This window comes from Varroa destructor, unplaced genomic scaffold, assembly GCF_002443255.2.
Source record: "Varroa destructor unplaced genomic scaffold, Vdes_3.0 BEIS01000001.1, whole genome shotgun sequence".
Lineage (NCBI taxonomy): Eukaryota > Metazoa > Arthropoda > Arachnida > Mesostigmata > Varroidae > Varroa > Varroa destructor.
Genome location: NW_019211454.1, coordinates 44,314,816 through 44,335,817, shown reverse-complemented (window position 1 = coordinate 44,335,817; position 21,002 = coordinate 44,314,816). Strand labels below are relative to the sequence as shown.

Sequence of the window (21,002 nt, the reverse complement as noted above, 5' to 3'; positions counted from 1 at the left end):
ACATTTGATGCATTTATTTAACCCTATATCTTCCATATCGATTTCTTGATCAACCATATACCTACCCATCGGGCACCGGACCGATTATTTCACAACAGCTTATATAAATATATATTCTTGCTTCAAGGAACGAGGTCTTTCTTCGCTTGTTCTGCCCCGAATGGCGGTAACGCAGGGCTGAGCGTTAACAATTGGCGTCACTTAAGATCGAGTTAAGTGCACGGGCTGAAACGAGCGGAGCATGTCCGCAGAAAATAACGAATAAAAACAAACACAAATGATAAAACCTTATTTGTGCATTCATTCTCGGTGTAACAAAGAAAAACATACCAAGTTAGAGGATACATAAAATTGGTATAGCCCAAGCGTCTCAAAAGCAGCCAGTCATAGGACACTTATGCCTAACCAGACGTAAAACTTGAACCATAGATGGACACCCAAGCCAGCAAGTACGCCACTTTGCCGTGCTGTATTATTAACATGCATAGAACGTCGAATAACTTGGGTGTTTCATCTTAGATGCTATTCTTCCTAATTTCCAACTCAGAACATTAAAATTGTTCTTCTCCCAAGGCGAAAAACGGCAGCTGCTCCAAAGTGGATCTTTTTAATTCAACATTTGATAAGAATCTGACCAATTCCAGATCTTCATTTTGATCAACTTCGAGTCGGGTATATGTATATATCAATGGCATTTTTAAAAATAAATACAAGAATGGCAAATATGTTGCCAGATGAGAAGCAGCGCTGAATAGTAATAGAACGCTAACAGAAATTGTATGTTTAAATAAAAATGCATCCCGATTTGTTCTATTAGCACTTCCGCCTTCAAATTATGCCTCCTTTGTAGGTCCTCAATAGGCCTGCCTGTTTGCAACAGTAGCAAACATTTCGCGCAATGTATAATAGAAAACTCTAACTGGCGCTAACTGCACACCTCGATACGTGGACTGATCTGGTGAGAGCTCCGGTGCACTGAAAGCCTCGAATCTGAATTTTGTCAAATTTACCGCTCAGTACCCTTGACCTTTACCTACCAGATTGAGTCGCGGGTTTCTATCTTTGTATATATACGATAATGAGATGGATAGAAAATACCTATTTGGCTTCTTGCCAGATCTTCCTACTTGGTTGGTGCTTTGAGAATTCATTAGAATAACAGCCGTAACATCCGACAACTGTAGAAAACCAAATCGTACTTGAGATGACCATACAAAAGCATATCTTACGCCTACATATAGACTGGATCTTCAACTCGTGGATACTGTGACTTTATTATTTATTCTCTTTTAGATCAAGTACACATGCTAGTAGTTATACCTATTACAAGTCTTTCTGGAAGGTAAGGAGAAAGATTTTGGACTCGGCCCAATTTCCATAGTGCTCTGAAAGGGCGGATACGTATGCAGTACGAGGCGAAAATCTCATTGAACGAACAAAGCACCTTCACTTTTTTTTATACATCTTTTCATTGTACTTTATACTCCCTTGCTACGTGCAACAGATATAGAACAAAGTCCCTTAAACCGTCAAGAGACTTTTTTAAACACTCAGAAGACGTTTGCCCGACCGCATTTATGCACGTGTATTAGGATGTATTTTGTTACTGATAAGTATCCTTAGTCCGTAAATGCGTACGTATGTCACAATATCCGTTTGGAGGCAATGGTGTTTCGAAATAGAATCAGCCCAGCTATCTTTGCCCGGCGGTTTTCCTCTGCTTTCCATATATTGACGTTGTTAACCGTTTACAAAGAAACCTACATGAATCAGTATGGTCTCTATAAAACTGTTCTTGCCGCTACTCTAATTTTATCAGAAATTAAAGCGCCGATACTGCTCTAATCACCGCTGCTAAGGCAGGAAAGTCGTGCAATTGAGCTGCAAAATGTACCCAGACAGAGTTGCAATCAAATTACTGGTTATGAGACGGGAAACGTTTCATATTCTGATTTGTAATGATGGTGCACACTTTAGTTAGTCCGCGTTGAGTTCACATAAACGTGGATAAAATGGAGCCCGTTTCGATATGAGCTTTGGTTCTATTTCTACATGTCTTCTTCTGCTTATTGGATAGCGGTATCGGACGGAAGTGTTGCGTTTTTTCATACGGATTACTTGGGGCTATGATGGGGTAGAATGGCGGCGGTGAGCGATATGTGCGGCAGTGGCATGACAATGCAACGCTTAATATGGCACCATCACTTATGTGTTTCTATGTTTCTGTGCTAGAGCAACTGTTGGATTATCCATCCGAGACAGGCAAACATATCGACAACTATGAGCTTTAGTTTCAAACGACAGTAATTTTAATAGAGAAGTAACAATATAGCAAAAAGTTCTTTTCATGTTCTCAATGTCGCCTATACCTCTCCATGTGGCAATGACGGCATAGCTATTATTTCTAATATGATGGTTTCAAAATTGAAAACGTATCATCAATATTCGAAGTAGAACTTGTCTGTTGTCAGTAACACGGTTAACGCTAACTTTGTGCGATCAGACTGAGTTTACCTTGTGTGTTCTCACACGGTTCAGGTAATTCGCTAGCCTGCCTGGACGATAGTAGGCCCCATTTCAGATAGGAACTTACGAAAGTCCGCGCGCCCTCCAAACAACAACAACTACGCTAGAAAAATACTAACCCACGAACTAACGTTCGTATCACGGTCTCGTTTACATGACCCCGATGCATGCATACTACGGCACCAACGGTAGTTATAGGGCTTCTCAAAAACTAATGGACATAGGTAAAAAAATGAGACCTTGACAGGTCCCAGTTAACGTTTCGAAAGGCCAATTAAGATAGAAAGAAGTGAATGATAGCGGCGTGAGAAATGAATCCGTCTGACCGCTGAGTATAGATAGATAGAACATAGAGCTGATAGAAATAGATATAACCAGTTTTCACGTAATATATCGTATGCGGCCATAGAGAAACTAATAGACCGGGCAAAGAACACTGAATTTTGATTGACCAATATAATGAACATGTAACAACTTGTGGGATTATAATGAATATGCTTATTTTCGTGAAGAGTAGAACAAATAGAGACAACTTTGAACTTCCATAACTATTTGAATTGTTTAAAACTACCTCAAGAAACAAAGATATACTTACTACTTGACGTAACGTGAAGTTTTAAGGGTACTAATAGGCAGTTTTTTATTATTATTATTATTATTATTATTATTATTATTATTATAGAATAAGCTGGCTGCGTAACAGTGGTGTCTATCGTAAGTAGTATCAAATTTTTTCAATGTATTTCAGATCTGAACGTTTAATTGGATGTTTGGAGGTCGCTAAAATCGCGTCCAAAAGCGGAGTATAAAGAGCTACAATGAAGCCACCATCGATACTGCGAAAACGGAGAATTTTAACAGAAAAAACTGAAGTACTGATGGTTATCAGTCATATTTTTCAGCTAATCAGATAGCAACGCTTCACTCATCTGAGCAATACTGTAAGATATTTACTGTTCTAGGGAAAACTTTATCGGTTGTCGCGACGTCGCACAGTCGATTAAAAGCTATACATTACTCAAGCTTCTTGAGCGAATTAGCTCTCTTACAATATTCAATAATTGACATCTTACAAGTAGGTTCCATTTGTTCTTGTCAAGCAAAATCACTTCCTTCAGAGGTGTTTCCGTAACACTCGTTCTAGGAAACCTAGTCGGCCGCTCTGGACCATTCCAGATTGCATCTATTGCAGACGATTAACATTGCTAAATCTCAAGATAATTTTTTTTGAGTATCACATACCGTATCACTAAATGTGTCCAAGAACAAGCCATAGGCATTATAGTGTAGACCTCGAAGAAAACATGAACCCAGTTCCACCCCACACCGCAGAACGCCTTAAACTGCACGCTTTTCCAGTGTTCTCCAAAATATTATATATGTATATAGATAATCTCGAGCTACTTACTGTATCACCGCTGCCTGCCGTTTGTTTGCTACGACGACGCTTGCGGCGACATAAGGAGACAGCATTTATCTTCAGATTGAACTAATAATACCAGCACCAATGCCACTGCTGTGTATTCCGATGGAGTTATAACAACTGTCGACCCATAACCCAAGGACAATCAGACCGATGTAACTAAACAACGAAAATATCTCGAAGCTAGAATGCAGCTTGGATCGAACAAGTCACATCGACTCCTTCAGGTATATTTGCGAGCCCTTCTGATATGCTTTTGTTACTCTTTTTCTTGCCACTATCGCTGGTGAGATCGTTGCAGGTACCGTTGCCGATTTGGTCGACTGCCAGCGCTACTTAATTTATCAGGTTGGGGAGCGTAGTTCCCTACCTGTTCTCGGCGTTTGTTACCAGCTTTCGCGCATTTCAAAAAATACGTCAACCATCGTTAAAGTCACCATGCATCTACGGTTCTATGTTTAAACGGGCTAGGTACATCTCTAAGTTCAAGGAAGAACGGCAACCAAATCTGTAGACGAGAGGCCAGAACGATGAACAACAGTAGAAACAGATACGTTTCAAGATTACCACCACCGTTTTCCGTGTCTGGCGATGACCGTTAGTGAAGCAGTTTCTATTCGCTCAATTCTGTGCGCTCAGACAACCTGTAGCCTGCATTATGGCTACGATACAGTTCAGCGGTGCTAGGGGATCAGCAACGTAACGACTGGGACAGATATTATTATTATTCTCGTATCTTCGGCGGTTTGATGGGGTGCCAGGCCTGCAGACTGGTCAGTACGAAAGTGAGCAATAGTGCCAAGCTGTTGACAAATCGTTGCTGATAAACCAATGTACATCATTGTAAAATAATATGGCCCTTAAAACTTGGGTGACCGCGAATGGACGACAATAACGCCAATCGTGCAACTCTGTTTCAAGGGTTGACAGGGTTATAGTGTTAACCGCTACTTAGGGCACTCACTGGGTTGCGCGTCGCCAGAACGATGGTATTAATTACCATTGGCTTCAAAACGCCGGATAATGAGTAGGGGTGGTGAGCACGTTAAAGAAGTGACAATAAACGAACAGCCAATGGCACCAGCTCGTCACCAGCAAGTGGCTGCAGGTCGTGCTGCTTCCGGGTTTACCAGCAGCAATCGTCAATGGGCTTGCTTTTTTCGGGTGTAATCTGCAATGATATGCGCCTAGCCTAAGCCTAGAATGGTCATACATACATCGAGGACTAGTAAATTATATAGGAGGAAAATGGGTCCTCGGAATGGCTAGCAGATGGCCAAGTTGCCGTCATGCTTAATTATATCAACTGTCAGACCTAACAAAGACAACGTGAAGTCATGTTATTATTTGTGGCGGACTATACAGTGGCAAGGCTCAAAAACTCATAAATGGCCTGCGACTGATGTTATTACTATCACAACAACTGTTCAGGACTGGGTTCAAGGGCTGTAGAGATCACGTCAGGCGGAAGCTAACAGAATAACTAAAAACCTATTTTCCCAGCAGGTACTACGTTGTTTCCGTCGGAGTTCATTCGCTTTATTAATCGGTGTGCCCCTATTAGGTCAGAATTTACCTAGCCCCCTGATATCCCAGTCGGTAACGTGCTTGCCTAGTGAACTTAGGGACACGTAACAATATAGGTTCCAATCCGGGCGTAGATATGCTCTGTCTCATGCCGGCAGCCAGCCGTCTGAAGTTATACCTAGCGGCTTAAATAGCAGACGCAACGCGCAAAAACGTGCCACGTCGTGTTCACCAGCAAACATAACTTATGAAAATGACGCCTGAAACGCTTGGCTGCAGAAGCTAAGGGTCTAATACCCATTCTCAGGTGTCATGCCTTTCTGCGTATGATTAGTATCTGCGATCTGAGCTTTGTTCGGACTAACAAGCAGCTTTCCACGTTCAGCGGCAACTGGAAACGGCCGTGGCAGCGGTAGCGCTCAACGGCTCTCCGACATAAGTTTTACTTAGCTAGATTTTATTTGATAGGTGAACTCTGTTTGATACGACGTCGTGACACTTTTCATTAACAACAACGGTTAAAGCTGTAGCCCTACTTTTGTCAGCGTCTTTAGTTTGCTGCTCTCAGAGGTCGCCATATTGATTGTCTAGCTAGACGTATATGTGACTAAGGTTAGTTGTAGTATCCGTTTAATCAGGCACATAGTAGAGGCAAAAGTTGAGGCGCGCGCTTGGCATGACAAACATAGTCTTTACTATTGACCAAGACGCTGCTTTGCCCTGTCCTGTGTCGCTTGTTTTGTTTGGTAACGTTTAGAGTACGAGCACTACACTAGCCGAACCAAAGACATCCCCGTAACGATCTCTATTCGACTTGTAGCCACCGTCGCTGCGGTATCCGACATAACACCTAATAGAGGGCCGACCATCAGTCAAACATCGGTGGCAGTGGTTAAAGCGAATGCTTGCCCACCCACGATATATAGCTTACACATGCCACCGATAGCTAACAAAGCTGGCATTCTACCCCTGCACACAAACGGATAGATAAATAGATACAAGTTAGCAAAAAGAGAAGCCGATGAACGGCAGACAAACTACTTCATTCATTGACGATTCCAACCGTTGCAAATGCGTGATCGGTTAGGCACCCACAAACGAAAACCAACTAAAGCCACTACAATTAGTAAGTTAGAATAAATATCACAACTTTAAGCATCAGCTACTATAAAGAAAAGCAATTTGTAACTTAAAGCAAAGATAACGACCGTCGATGTTGCCGATGTCGAAGATTCTTAAATCGTCCTGCTAAGCAGGCTGGACTGTTTGTTGAATCGTGGGCAATAAAACGGGCTTTCCAAGCTCCAAATGAGGCTAAATACGAAGGCAATGTAACACACTGAACAACAACAAAGCAGGAATGTTCAAGCTATGTAGAGAAGACATCGAACAAATTCACGTAAAAAACACTCCGATTACCCGAGCGTTCGGGGATAGTGCCTTTTCAAGTATTGCTTCAAACGTTTCATTCGCCTGTACAAATAGAGCTACCCTACAATATAAATTTATTAAAAAGACATTTCGAAGCGTCCTGCTGGAAAATATGCTTACTAGCTCGTCAAAAGCTAACTACTAAATGCCACTTTGGATCCCTGTCTAATACCATAGATTAGGTATCGTACAGCATCGCCATCAACGACCGTTAACATCACTTAAAGTGATACAGTCTAATAGCGTGAATCGGGGCTGCGTCGGAATTATTTTTGGCTTACAGGACTGTTTACCGGACGGCTATGATAGTCGACTGACCTTTGCGAAGACCAAACGGATACAGTTTATAGTACATGTAGAGACCCTAACTTTTTTCATCATGTAGGATCGTATCTGACTTTCGAGCATCGGTGTAAGAAATTCAATTTTACTGTTGTACATCTCTATAGAATGCTCGAACTAACAATCGATTTATTGGTCATCAGTCTAAAAATTCAAGCTAAAGAAAAAAACGTTGTTAGGGAGTTTTTTCTTCTATGTCCCGTAGAAAAGCATCTGTTCACTGAATCTATACTGCCGTACGTTGATTAAATAAAGTCAAAGCAATAGGCGACCAACTGTAGAATCTGCTTTATCGACCTCGATATTGCCCGCTATTTGGTAGCTATTGTCATCCTGTAGCCGTATAGAATGAAGGGGCGATACGTTTAATCAGTTGGTGGAACGTTTCTCCCAGATACTAAACAAACTTCAAACAGACTAGTTCGAATTATGAATTTTTTCTATTAAATGCGTAGAGTGTTTACTCTGCGTATCGAGGGGCTAAGATGCCCGCTAAAAAACTTTTTATTCGTATGCTCTGAATGCTTCTGTTACCTGTTGCAAGATGGCGGACGAAGATCTAGAGAGCAAAATCGACTGCACGACTGAAGGAAGGATGTAGATCTGCATGCTTCATGTGAAATTGAAACAGTTGGGCTACCTTCGTTCTTCTTATCATTTACCCCCTATAGTTACTTCTGCTGCAGCCGGTTAAGTTACAAACAAAACGATAAGGTGGCGTCGTTTAAGCAACGCTATCACCCTGTTGTCCGCATGATCTCGTTCGACAAACGCGACAGGCGGACGCCCAGAGACTCAACAGCCGACTGGTAACACGCCATGTTAGGCGTGTCTGTGAAGACACAATAAGTTGTCCCTTGCTAAGTTGAATGCAAATAATACAGAGCCGCCTGCGAATTTGTGAGCATCACCAAGTCGGCTGTGTTTGCAACTGCGACAGGCAGGAAAAGGTAAAGGAGAACAAATCGTAGCAGTAGATGATGAAGACGAAAACAACTTTCAGGCTTCTTGAGCCTAACGTCCTGTATCCGCTCCCCTCTATATTCGACCGCTGAGTGCCGTCGGTCATTGCAAGTCGCATCGCCATGTGTCGTATATAGGCAGATACGCGTGAAACAATTTTACAGACAACTGCCATTATATACATACAATTTACGTTGACCACTGATGATTAAGGCTCTACTCGGAGATAAAGAAGAGATGAAAACTGTTGATGTGTGTGCAATACAGTTTCTACGAGATTGTGCCAACGACGAGGGAAGGCAGTAGAAGTCCGAAGTACCAAATCAGTATTCGTTCGAAGGCGGGTATGTTTCATAGTTCGTCAAACTTACTGATTTAAAATGACCAGCATTTCGTTCGCTAGAGATAACGATAAGGCTAACGCACTTTGAATCATTTTGTTTCTGTTGCTTAAGTTATTTTGTAAAGAATATACATCATTGCAGGCGAACGTTAATTGTTCGACTGATCTTATTGAATGCATTTTTTCATATGATCAGAGACATCGTTCTTACAGGGGTGTGATCAGAATCTTCCCTTTTGATTATTTAAGTGACATTGTTAATTTCCTGCTGGAAATATTACTACAATGATATATATATATTTCGGTAAAAGGCATTAGTTAATTTTCTATGCCCTTTACGTTATCACGTATCTACGTGCATATGCATAGGGATATCACGGTGCAGCTGAATACTCTGAGGCACTCGAGTAAGTCTGAGTTCAGTATAGTTTCACCGTTAATCATTGGGTTGCCATAAGCTGTCTCTTCTGAATAGTATCACTCTACGTGCCCACAACAAGGGGCGAGTAGGCGCGAAACGTTCGGCCATTTAGAAATAGACGCGGATACATTATGGTACGGTAAGACTATAAATTCCCAGACTATCGGACTAGAGAGAGAACAGTGGTGTGTATTCACTACTTGGCGAGCTCTTTACTTCTAACCTGTTTCATTTTCTAGAGAGGTGATCATTAGCAGTTTAGTAAAGCTAGTCCTCATTCACAAAACGACTGTTACAGTAGGATCGCATTCGACCGCAGTTACTATAACGAGGCTTTCCCACCCGTTCGGCGACTTCGTAGCGTAAACACGATTCAAATTTCAATCTTCAAATATGCGCGCGGGTAGAGTACCATACAGACCTGGCCATAGCGTAATGTAATGCTATTGCTTGACTATATCTCATTGTGCTTAGGTAAGGCGTGACATAACAAAGCCAAGTAAGCATTCAAGCGGCGCTTATCCAGGCGACTTTTAGCGCTAGTCTTAACATTTTCTTCACCTTATAGAACGACATATCTTCACTTAAACTATTCTGTATCGTGGAGCACAGCAATTGAAACTGAAAGAAATCCGGAGCTGAAAAAGATAAGATCGAAAATCGTCACAGACGCTCCTATTAGATCTCAAGCATCGCGTGAGAACATTTATATCTGCATTATCTATGTTGGTTGAGCACCACGTATTCAGTAGACAGCTCACTTCAGAGGCAAAACGTCGCCGTTAGACTACAGAAATTGCTCAGATCAGTTTCAACTGTAGGGTAAATTCTCATTGTAGTAGTACAGCTTAAAAAGGACTTGTGGCGTCGCTCGTGATAGATGAATCACATGATTAAAAAAAACTTTAAGAAGAAGGGGAAAATATTTTCTCAAAGGGCTGCACTCGAAAGACATCGGATATTTCGATTTAGTTCCTGGTATAATCAAAATTTACAGAAACGTCTCGCTACATCATCGCTTTCAGTTTAGTTCTGTTACTGCTGCTCTACTCTCGTCTTGTACAGGACGGGACGTAACGATGGCTCTCCATTTGGAGGTGGAGAGATGTTCAAGCCAGCGTTTCACACAGTACATTATAAATGGGCTGTTTTTTGTATACGTTAGCATGGGCGAATGTCACATTGTCTCGTTGGATAGTAGTTATGTTCGGAGTTAACAACAGGCTCACAGGTCTGTGGTTCTTCAGTACAAACGATCTCCACTGAATTATATTTATGGAATTTTACTATGTCCATATCAATGGCCAGTCAACTATTATACTATGGAAACTATTCCCGTACTTCCTGACACGGGGCGGATTCTTAGATGGTTAGGTCCGTGTCTGCTTTTACCCACAGTTTGTTTCTCTTTAGGCGGCCGATGTATCGTCTGCAAGCGATCGACCACTGGCTATAAAAATAACAAAATTACCTGTATTCTGTAGGGTCTAATACGCATCCGAGACTTGGCTGTGGACCGACCTGAACTATCTTCGGGTTGGACGAGCAGTCTAAAGACAAGGATCGTGGAATACCTGGCCGAAGCACATAGTCTTGAAATAATATTTATAGTAAAGCTTTTCTCCATTGCGTAAGTACCTGCTCTAGAAGCTTAACTAATTTGCCTACCGACCGGGAGTAACTGCTTGCGAACCTCTCAGCATTGTGTGTGCTCAACATAAGCCTCAACGTAACATTATGAATAGGCTGCTGCGAAAAGCCAGTAACTTCCCCTACTACCGTGGCGGCAGAGTGCCCCCTCCGCATGTCTTTCTTTGTCTTCGTTTCTCGTGATCACAATGATTCGCTGGTACAGCGTTGTACCAGCGCGCCGTCAACAAACGTCTTTCAAATCTTAGCAGAGGTTCCATTGTATTTTGTCACATACAACAGCGTTCTTCAACCATCTAGTCTCAATTTATTGCAATCATATAAGAACACCTAGCTCGCTGTTGCAAGGCCAACCAGCATCAAAAAGTCTGACATGGCTCCAGTTCGGTCACGCACATGTTCACGTCCTACGGAAGGATATATTTTACCCCATATCCTATTCATTATATAGTAACCAAGCGAGCTCAGCTTAGAGACTCGCATGGGGCGAGCGTAGAATAACGCGACAAATATGCGGCGATAATTCTTTTAGCCAGGGGAGTTTGCAGCTTGTTCACCTAGGCCGATCTTGCTGTTTGATTCTGCAAAATAGGTATTCTCGGACGGTTTGTTGAGATCGATAGACGCATCCTATTGAATCTCCTATACGACCCTTCCTATCCCCTCTCCTCCCCTCCCCGCTTTTATCACATTCTTTTCTGTTGGGGGTACAGAGGTGCTATTCAATGGCTTGGGGTACGCGGCAGTGTGCGATACATAATCGAAGGATTCAACTGTACTGTTTATAAGAAAGAGGTATTACAGTAATACTGGTCACGGTTGTGATGAGTATTGCTGCAATAGTTGCCACTGCAACGAAGTTCCATCGTTGCCTCAGCATACTTTTCGTTCTATGAGTCGCTAACTCCCTCACCTCTTCATTTACCTCACACCTTGTTGCGACTCAGTCTGATTTCTAATGCCGGCACTTAGGCTATATTAAATAAATGAATAAGAGAATACGCGTTGTCGCAGATGTCCGAACTCGTGTACGATGAGCAGAGTACAATGCTAAATAATTCCAATTGTATTTCCTGTTGCTACACAAGTGAGAATTTATATAGAAAAATACGATTACTTCAGGTGCGCGCTTGTCTGTCGAGACAGGATTTTTCGTCGTCAGGTTTTAGTCCTATCTTTCCCATTCACAGTTTACGATTTCAACAAAGTTTAGACTAAACTCGAAATATCAGAAATACATCCGAGAATTCGGTAAAGCGCGAAAGTGGGTTAAGGACTGATCGTCGTATTTCTGGGCCCGTCAATAGATTGAATACATATATGTTAGCACAGAGATGCTCCCAGAATGCGTATAACATAGCGGCACATCAGCACTTCAATGCACCGTAACGTTTAGCTGCGTTAGTTTGCGTACGTTTATCAATTCACCTCTAAACAGCCAAGGATATGCATACGCCCCACAGCCTATTTATCTCTCTGTCATCCATAGAATTGTTCTTTAATTAACTTGTGATTATTTGACTGCCCGTCGGTCTCGAGGTGTACGTCTATATTCGACAACAAGTCTATGGTTATGGTGTGCAAAGGCCAAGCGTCACCTCATTAACGCATTTATACAAATGCTTCTCAATGCGACGTGGACAGAGACGACCGAGAGAAGTTATTCGACGGGAAAGAAGCGTATTCAGTACAACGGAAATACCCTAACTCCGCTCAGACCCTGCATCAAAGTTGTTACTATGCATTGGTACGTCGGTTAGGTTAACAATTCTAGTATGAATCAGGTGTTACGTTTAGGTAGGCCAACAGTGATATTGGGTAGCACTTGAAGAAAGATACATATTTCTGCAATATGGATTTTATGACGTACCCGACATGTGTCAAGTCCAAAGCATGAGCGAGAGTGAGTTGCCATCTTTTTCTGTTTCGAAGTTATGTATCACGTGCCCCGAAACACGCGTGCAGTGTTATGCTGCCTTTTTGTAGAACAAAATTACTACAGATGCATAAGTATTACTAGTTCAGTTATATCACCGATATCTAGGAGACTGATACAGCATTAACTTGAGCAAATGTGGATATCTCAAACGGAACATTTGTGCCACATTTAAAACCGTATTTCAGTCGATAAAGCTACTAACGACATTTGCAGGGTCGGGGATTACGTTTGCAGGAGCCAACTCACGTTAGGTTCACGAATTTCCATATATGTCTTAAATCTCTCTGAGGATCTACCAATCTTTGCCTTTAGTTGTTTAAGAGCACTGATCCTATTTGGGTACTGCGGAACACCGTGTGATAACCTTCATCAAGGGGTGAACACAGCGTTCTCTCGTATAGGATCGTCCCTAGGCGATAATGCATTCTCTACATCGAAGACATGTACCAGGCGTAGGAACGCAACAGTAGCCTCAACAACTTCTGATTCATCGTTCTTTTCTTTCAGGCAATCATGTTTCTGCTGATGCATTGTGATACACTGCCACTTGTCAACTAACGTTTCCACTGACACGCGGCGTACCATCAACCGCGTCTGCTTTGATGGCAACAAAGGACCAGCTCATAGTGCGCTAACAGTTGGGGCAGGGAGAGGAGACAAAATATAATGACTGTACCCCGGCCGAAAAAACAGACCTGCGATTTTGGTCGGTACCCTGACCATTTTGAAAACTCGAACTTGCTCTGTCAGGGTCTGTGCTTTTGCATACATGCACCGGACGGACGAGTATAATATTAAACCTTCATATGCCCAATTGTGTGTAAAAGAGTCGACCGGGTGTAAACGCTAATTATCAAAAAAAATATATATATATATAGTCACTGTATTTTTGCAGACTTTCGTGTGGCTTCACAGAGGACAGGGTTAACAATATTCTAGGGTATACACGCCAATAGGACTTTGTAATACACTGTGCAATAAACCTCCATATAGACAGAATATATATGGTAAGCAAAATGTGATCAATTTCACGAGGCTCTGACATTGAATCGATCCGAATCCGTTGAAATGGCCGACGTGGGTACTCCTGGCCAAAATTAAACTCGGAGCTACTTACTTCTACAATACAATTTTCGTCCAAATGTTCTGAACTGTCTTGCGGGTCGAAATATTTGACCAACTTTTAAAGTTAGCATCACTAGCAGACGAAATGAGGTAAATATTTACATAAAACTTTTCACTACTTCTATAAGAGAAGACAAGGCTAACGGCAACGTTCGCTGATGTCAGCTCAGCGATTTCAGTGGCATTGAATTGAACGCTCAATCAGATCAATGCTATCAATTAGCTCGGACTTTATCGATGTACGAAACCTTGGATCATGTCAGCGTGGGAGGTGGCCTTTGCAGAAAAATGAACACGCGTTTAAGCATCAGCTGATAACGCTGCTTTCAATGTTTTAGCAGTTTCAGTTACGCTTTTTGTGTGAATAACTCCTCGGCATCACATTTTCTGACTAGAGCTGGTAAAATGTGCCACCACTGAAAATTCTCAGCTTAAACAAAGGTAAGCAGCGTTACCTTGTTAACAGATGTTCAAAAGTTTACGTTCTAAGGCGGGAGCTAGCCTTAATCGTTACTCTTATTTAATCGTTTCTTGAAATACGTACGGTGTCGGCAACGTATCAGGGTCATCATTCATTAGGTTGAGTCTGAAATTTGAATACTGTAATTCGTCGTTTGCCTATTGTCTGTTTTATTGTGTATTTTCGCTAATAAACAATTAAGTTCAAATCAACAGAAGCAAACGAGGCGACTCTGTTGGCCGCCATTGAGACGATATCCGTAGCTCTTTCACGGGCCCCCCAATGTCAGCTCGTGTCGTGTGGGGGGCTAGCTCTAGCTGTGAAATAAAAATATCCTCAAATCCTGCAAGATGCTTTACATAAATATCCAGTATTCTTCCCTGTGTTACCTCACTTTACGCTTATTCCATGTGTTTTCTGATATCTCCCAATTCCAAAATTTCGCTTCGTCCCGTACCATGGTAACCAATCCACCAGAATCCCCCATCGTTCCAATATCGCTCTCTCTATTTAGCCTCAATCCGTTACCTCAAGATTCAGACTAAAACTAGCTAGTATGTATGTTGTCCGATTTCGGACGAGGATCGCTTACATCCGAATAAATTATCCGTCTGAAATTTGGCCATATTTATTCCCTGTAGGTTCTGTTAATAACCACCGCTATGAACACAATATAGTGCAGTAAAAACATTCATGGACGCCATTATGGAGTTATTTCGTGTTGTATATATGCACATAGAGGGGGTGTTGCTTACATGAAGAAGAGCTTTGTAGAATACGAATCTTCTACACGTTGATATTATGGAACATAATGTTTTGCTTTTTACGTATCGAGAGTGGTTAATTATTTTCATAGATGACATATTAATCCGACATAGTCTTTGCTGAAGGATTACTTTGTTATTGGTTGAAATGAGCAGAATGAAAACAAGATGGGTCAACGAAACATAAAAATAGCGCACAAACTTTTACGCATAGCTGTTGGTACCGGATGTTGATAAACAGGCTATCTTGAGAATGTTTTTTGTTATTAAGCTTATTCAGACTGAAACAGAAGCTGCTCGATGTTTGTTATATTCGTTAATTTTAGCTTGAGCAACGCCTGTTGTTGCCTTAGCTAAGGATAAAAAGGCCCGGCCGCTTTGGTGCGGTCAGCTCCATGAATACGAAGGTTTGCGTTTTCCCGAGGCTAGACATTTGCAGAGTCGACATGGGTGAACATCTTTAGACTTAGCCACAGCCACCAGACGTAACAGATACAGCTCAACAGTATAACCCTCTATATTGACGTTAGTGATATATTCGGCGCTGCGTAACAATTGTTCCTGTTAGAGCACGCGCTGAAGCGGTAAAAACAACAGTACTCTTTTGGCCGGCGAGGGTATGGCTACACACCCAGGACGTGTGTCGGGCTCAACACATTTAATGTGCCCAAAGCTATCTGACCGATAATACGAGACACTAAAATGATACTCTCTCAGACTGATGCGAAAAATCCCTGCCACAGCATGCTTGTGTGTGAGTAACGTATGCCGCAGATCTTCATATAGTCCTAGACCCATAGCTAGACTATATATATTGGTAGCCACAGTACCTAAGAGGGCCGGTCTCCCTTCCTGGCCAACAAGCGCGCTGAAGTCCAGTCGCTAGTTCGAATCGCCGCGCCGTCAAGATGTACACGAAACGAAACAGCAACGTAAACCATTTCCTTAAATCGACGATCCATGATCTAAGGGGATTGGATCTGTCGCAACGGCTTAGGGAAGCTTAACCGATCTCTTTCTCGTTCAGTAGCGGGTAGTTGTGGTAATGATGAACGAGTTTCGGTGTTTGCAATGATGTAATCATAATAAATAGTTTTATCAGATCAATAGCTTTAATTGTCTAGACCGACCGTAGATGGAAGATTGACGTACGTATGTGTGCACCCTTAAAATTCATCGCAGCTCTTATAGTCGATATGTGCGAACAGAGACGTTACATTGAGAAAAAATACCAGCCAACTCCCGTTAATCTGTAATCTCCGATCTAACAAATTCGTTTCTTCAGTTTTGCCTGATATCGAACCAAGGATGTTTTCTCGACCAGGGAAGACATTTAGGTCTTCATTTCTGCTGAGAGTCTCATATAGATACTTTAACAACGACGAGGACAACAAATACTACGAACGCCACCGCAATGTTATCATCATAATTGTGGTCATCGTCATTATTATCGTGGAAAGTACGTGCGTCAACTGAAGTCAACGGATCCATGACGAGCAGCCCAACTCGATAACAATAATAATAACAAATAACTATAATCACAAATATCATATAAATGCTTTGCTTGCTGTAAACACACGAACGAATATACGGGTTCAAAATAGACGAGACCGAAATGAAGCGTTACAAAGACCTCCCAAGTAGTAGCAGCAGTCGAATATATGTGTGTGTGTTCGTTAACATTAACGCTATGCGTTAAAGTTGACCAATGCATAAGCAAACGAGGCACGACTCACTATCTAGTCATTGTTTCCTTTGACAATTTTTTTTTTTTTTTTTTTTATTTTTCGCCTGCAGCCTTTCTATGTGCCATTACCTTTTACCAGTCAAATGCTGTTTTTTCTAGCAGTTGTATAAAGACGACCACTAGCATTACTATAATTACTACCGATACTACGATCACATTGTACCGCTCGTATACTGGTAGACACGACTATCGCGCGCCGGTCGTATCAAGAAGCTATTGCTGTCTGCGTTGGTCCTGACGTGTAGGTCTGAAGTCAACGATGTATTCAACAAACAGATTTGGCCAAAGAAGGGGGTGCATAAATAGACCGGTAAGCGAGCGAGCGAGCGGGCGGAGAAAGAGGACCGATACTTCGTTGATGTTGTTCCTGCCGTTGCTATTACCTCGATACCTTGACTTGATACCTCCTTGCATTTCTTTCAGTTGCTTTCCAGCTCCCGCTGGATTGTACTGACTACGACGATGGCTGTCGATCCTTCTACGTAACAGCAGCCGCTGCCACCAAGTTTGAAGGCTTTGACGGCGCGTCGAGAGGCTTCGTCGGCATCACAACTATCGAGCTCCCTGAAGAAACACCGAATTGATTCGCTGCTTAACTGAGCGACAGGCCAGCAAGAAAGCAGGTAGGCAGGGCCTACAGTTATTCTGTGCCGGGTTAGTCGGCGGCCGATTCAATCGCTAAGCAAGCTTCACAAAACCTCAGCTAGCTTATATTAAATCGGCCGCGACTACTACTCCTACTGCTGCTAGAGGTAAACAATAAATTGCTAGAATTGTCCCCCACCAGTGGCAGCAAGTGTTGCGGCTTCCATATGCATAGTCAGCAAGCTCTCCACAGCCAGTCACGCCATTTTCGGATAATATGCTTAGGCTCGACCAATTTTAGCGCAATTTCTTCTATAAGTATAATCATTACCATTACGCCAACGGGCATTGCCTTCAACCGCTGCGCGTTTTTTCTCTTTGAAGAGCCGTCCGTTGCTCTCTTCCGTTTACTATACCATTATGTATTTCGCTGTACCGCATTGCCTGCGCGCAAGCTCCGGCATTGGTGTTGACCTAACAGCTGTATCTGTGGTGTGCGTGTGCAAACATCTATACATTTTCTTTGAGATGTCTCTACAAAGTTTTGTTCGTTGCACTTCACAGAGATCTGGTAAAAAGTAGTTAAAACTCGCGCCTGGAACACCGAGGCTTGCCAGTGGCGATAGTTTTTTTAGGACATGTTCAGTTCAGCTTTGAAAGAAACTAGCTAGGAAGAGTCGGCAGAGAGGAAGGGACGACGAGATTAAAAAGGAACAATCAGAAATAGAAATAATACCTTTACTAGCCGATCGTGACAGCATTGGGGGCATCGCTGTAGTTCTGCTGTCGCCCCCTGCGGTTGCAAACGTAAAAACCATAGTGGTCCGCCACCGCCTTCCGATGATGGAAGCGTTCGAAAGGTGAGGAGTCACATACAGGCGCGAAATAACTACTACGCATGCACAGCAGTCCAGATTGCTGTTTTCTCTATTAGATGTTGATAATCCTCAAGTAGTATAGTTATGTATCGGTACACAATGCGGCATATAGGCATTATTATCTTCGGTTATCCTTGACCAGTCTATGCGTCTATCAAAAAAGCTGGTTTCTTTTGTAGTGCTAATCAATACACTGCCAACATACAGGGAAATATAGCGAGGGAAAAGATCAAGGAACAATTATTTTTCTGGCCTGAAGAGACGTAACCGTTGCCGGCAGCACCCCACCACTGTTAAAATGTGCATCGACAACCCAGAATTTTTGCCTGTCATTGTAGCCATCGTCGACACCGATGCCGATGCTGATGATACAGTCATACTGATAATCGATTCTTTCCAGCTCGAACCTGGATTCGGGTTAGAGCGGTTGCAGCTCCGTTACAAAAAAAAAAAAGCTATACCATTAGTGATTTGACAGACCAGACGGTTACTAGTACTTATTCCAAGGCCAAGAATGACCCGAAGCCATGGTACTGCTTTTTTTTTCGTAAAAACGGCGTACAGCTTACACAATGGCCACGTACAGGTAAAAATGCGCCACACCTTTGATAAAAGCCAGTATATAAATCGGCCATCTGCATTGGAAAATTATAGGCTGAAGATTTAAATGAACGCCTTAGATTTGGACCTCTGATACTGGCTTTGACTGGAAATTCGTTAAAACAAAATTAAAGCAGTGTCAGCGTTCTTAGAGGATTTCGCTAGCACTGATTACTCCTCTAAAAGGAACATTAGGGTAAGGCATGAGCAGGAATCGCCTACGGGAATTCGATTACAAACATTTAGCTTTTTGACTTGTATAACGCTTGTGCACATTATCATTTGCTGATCTGACTCATAAAAGCGTTATTAGAGCAGAAAGCCAGGACACGTTTCCTAAGCCGTGACTTCTTACATTGGCTATATATGTAAACTCTAATTCACCAAATTTTAGTTTATCTGCGCTGTGGCCATCCAATCATCGATCCTGTTCGAAGCTTTTCTGCGCCTTGCTCCCTCCAGACAAAAAATTATTCCTATGGAAATTAGATTCTTCATAATAGTAAGTAGTTTATCCGTAGACAACAAACAACGCTCATCACGCGAGGTATTGAACTACCCCGTTTTTAGCCCTGACACGGCGGTTCCATGCAACGAGCCACCGAATTGCCAGTCGTCGGGTTTCGCACGACGACGCCCGGACAAAATACAGACCGTCGATCCGTATCGTTGATCGATATGTCGAGTTGAATAACACACTTCAGTATGTAAACAAATGTATTAGATGCTACTCTCCGACTGCGGCCAGTCTGAGTGAGTTTTTTTCGCTACTTTTTCAAGGGGAACATCTTCGCTGATTTATGCGGTCTCTCTGTCTCTACCTATTTATCTAATACGCTATATGTAGACGAAACTTTTCGTCCGTCTCGAGGGATGCACTGCGGATAACAGATCGCATGTATGGCTCATCGAAGTACTACTCCTAATAGTAATCTCTCACTTCTACTAGCAGTGAACCATTTACTATCACTTCTAACGTTCCAGCTAGTGGAACAATTAGTACGCAAAATGCTGCGTAGCATCAGACATCGAGCAATATATAGAATTCTCGTTTTGGTCGCTCTCAAATTCGAGAATTCTCGAATATCGAAAACCCGAAGTTCAATTACTAGCTCTTTGAATCGAATGAAACCGATGACGAGACAAATATGGCCTTCAATTGTATGTGTATACATAGAAATAGCAAATGGCGTCCTACTGGGCTCTGGTACGAGTTCGATGTACAGCTACAGTGTCAATTTATGGACAACGTGTATGCCTAATGAGGTTAAGGGCACAACCCAACATTCGTCTATTGGAATCGTGTTTAGCGCTGAGTTCAAATGGCTATCTCTCGCGTTCGACGACCAACGACGCCCCGTTCATACGCTGCCATTAGCAAATAGGTAGGCGAAGGACGATGTTTGCTTTACAGCCAGTTTACTGCTTCATGCAGAGCATCCGTTCACGGTACGTGCAAACTCTTCTATGCTTCAGGTAGAATCTTCCAATCAGCCGCGTGATTTGGGATCCGGTTGTATTGACTACGTCGCATTTCGTTCAAATGACACGTAGGCGAATAGAAATGCCCCCAGACGGGCACCTATCCACATCAGGAGAAGGGCACGGACTGGCCACTCAAAGCCCTACTCAAGGCCGCGTTCGAATTGCATCTGGCTAAACCATTAAATACAGAACAGTACGATCATTGCTTCTGACAAACCACAGCAAATAACACTAAAATATTTGGTAATAGTTGATCTGTAGTAGAGCAATGGCTATGGGTTGTTCCGCAAGTTTTACAAGCGAAGGTCGCGGAGCGTGAATCCAGACGTTCTTATTGAACAAAACATTTACCGTTACCGCGAGCAAGTGCACCGAATAGCACCCCGAAAGTCTCGCTTTCCTTGTTCAGTCGATCAGAATGGATATAGACGGACGGACTGAAGCCCAGTTCTAATCAGTGCTTCTAAACCCGAGTGATCGCGCTGGGTCTAGCTCAAGTCCGGGTGTAGATACGCTTCGTTTCGTGCTGCCTGTCTGCCTGCCTGCCAGCCAGCCAGCCATATGGGGGAACGCCTCATGGCGCTATCGGACTTGAAACTCGAACATTTTAAAAATCGAACAAGTTTAGCTGAAACGGAGTGCTGCGGACCGCTCTTATGAGTTCTAACTAGTGTCGCTCTAAAACGCCAAAGGAGGCAAAGGGTTGAGTTTGCCTTCCCCATGTGGCAAGTCGGTCTCCGTGAAGCGTAAAATTCGGCTTCATTGATACAAGCTAGCCATCCATCGTATGTAT

General features: G+C 42.6%; 1 protein-coding gene across 4 annotated transcripts in view; it reads right to left on the bottom strand.

Annotated features, from left to right (window-relative positions):
• The window catches only part of LOC111252867 (uncharacterized), a 59,777-nt gene that overhangs the window by 7,205 nt on the left and 31,570 nt on the right, over window positions 1–21,002 (bottom strand). Inside the window, exon 3 of one of the 4 annotated variants that reach the window (XR_015330505.1) lies at window positions 66–225. The exons of 2 other annotated variants lie outside the window; for them this stretch is intronic. The gene's annotated coding sequence lies outside the window, so the exon portion shown is untranslated. Of the gene's footprint in view, window positions 1–65; window positions 226–21,002 lie in introns of those variants that run through there. One more of the 4 variants, XR_015330503.1, reaches the window with a different exon arrangement.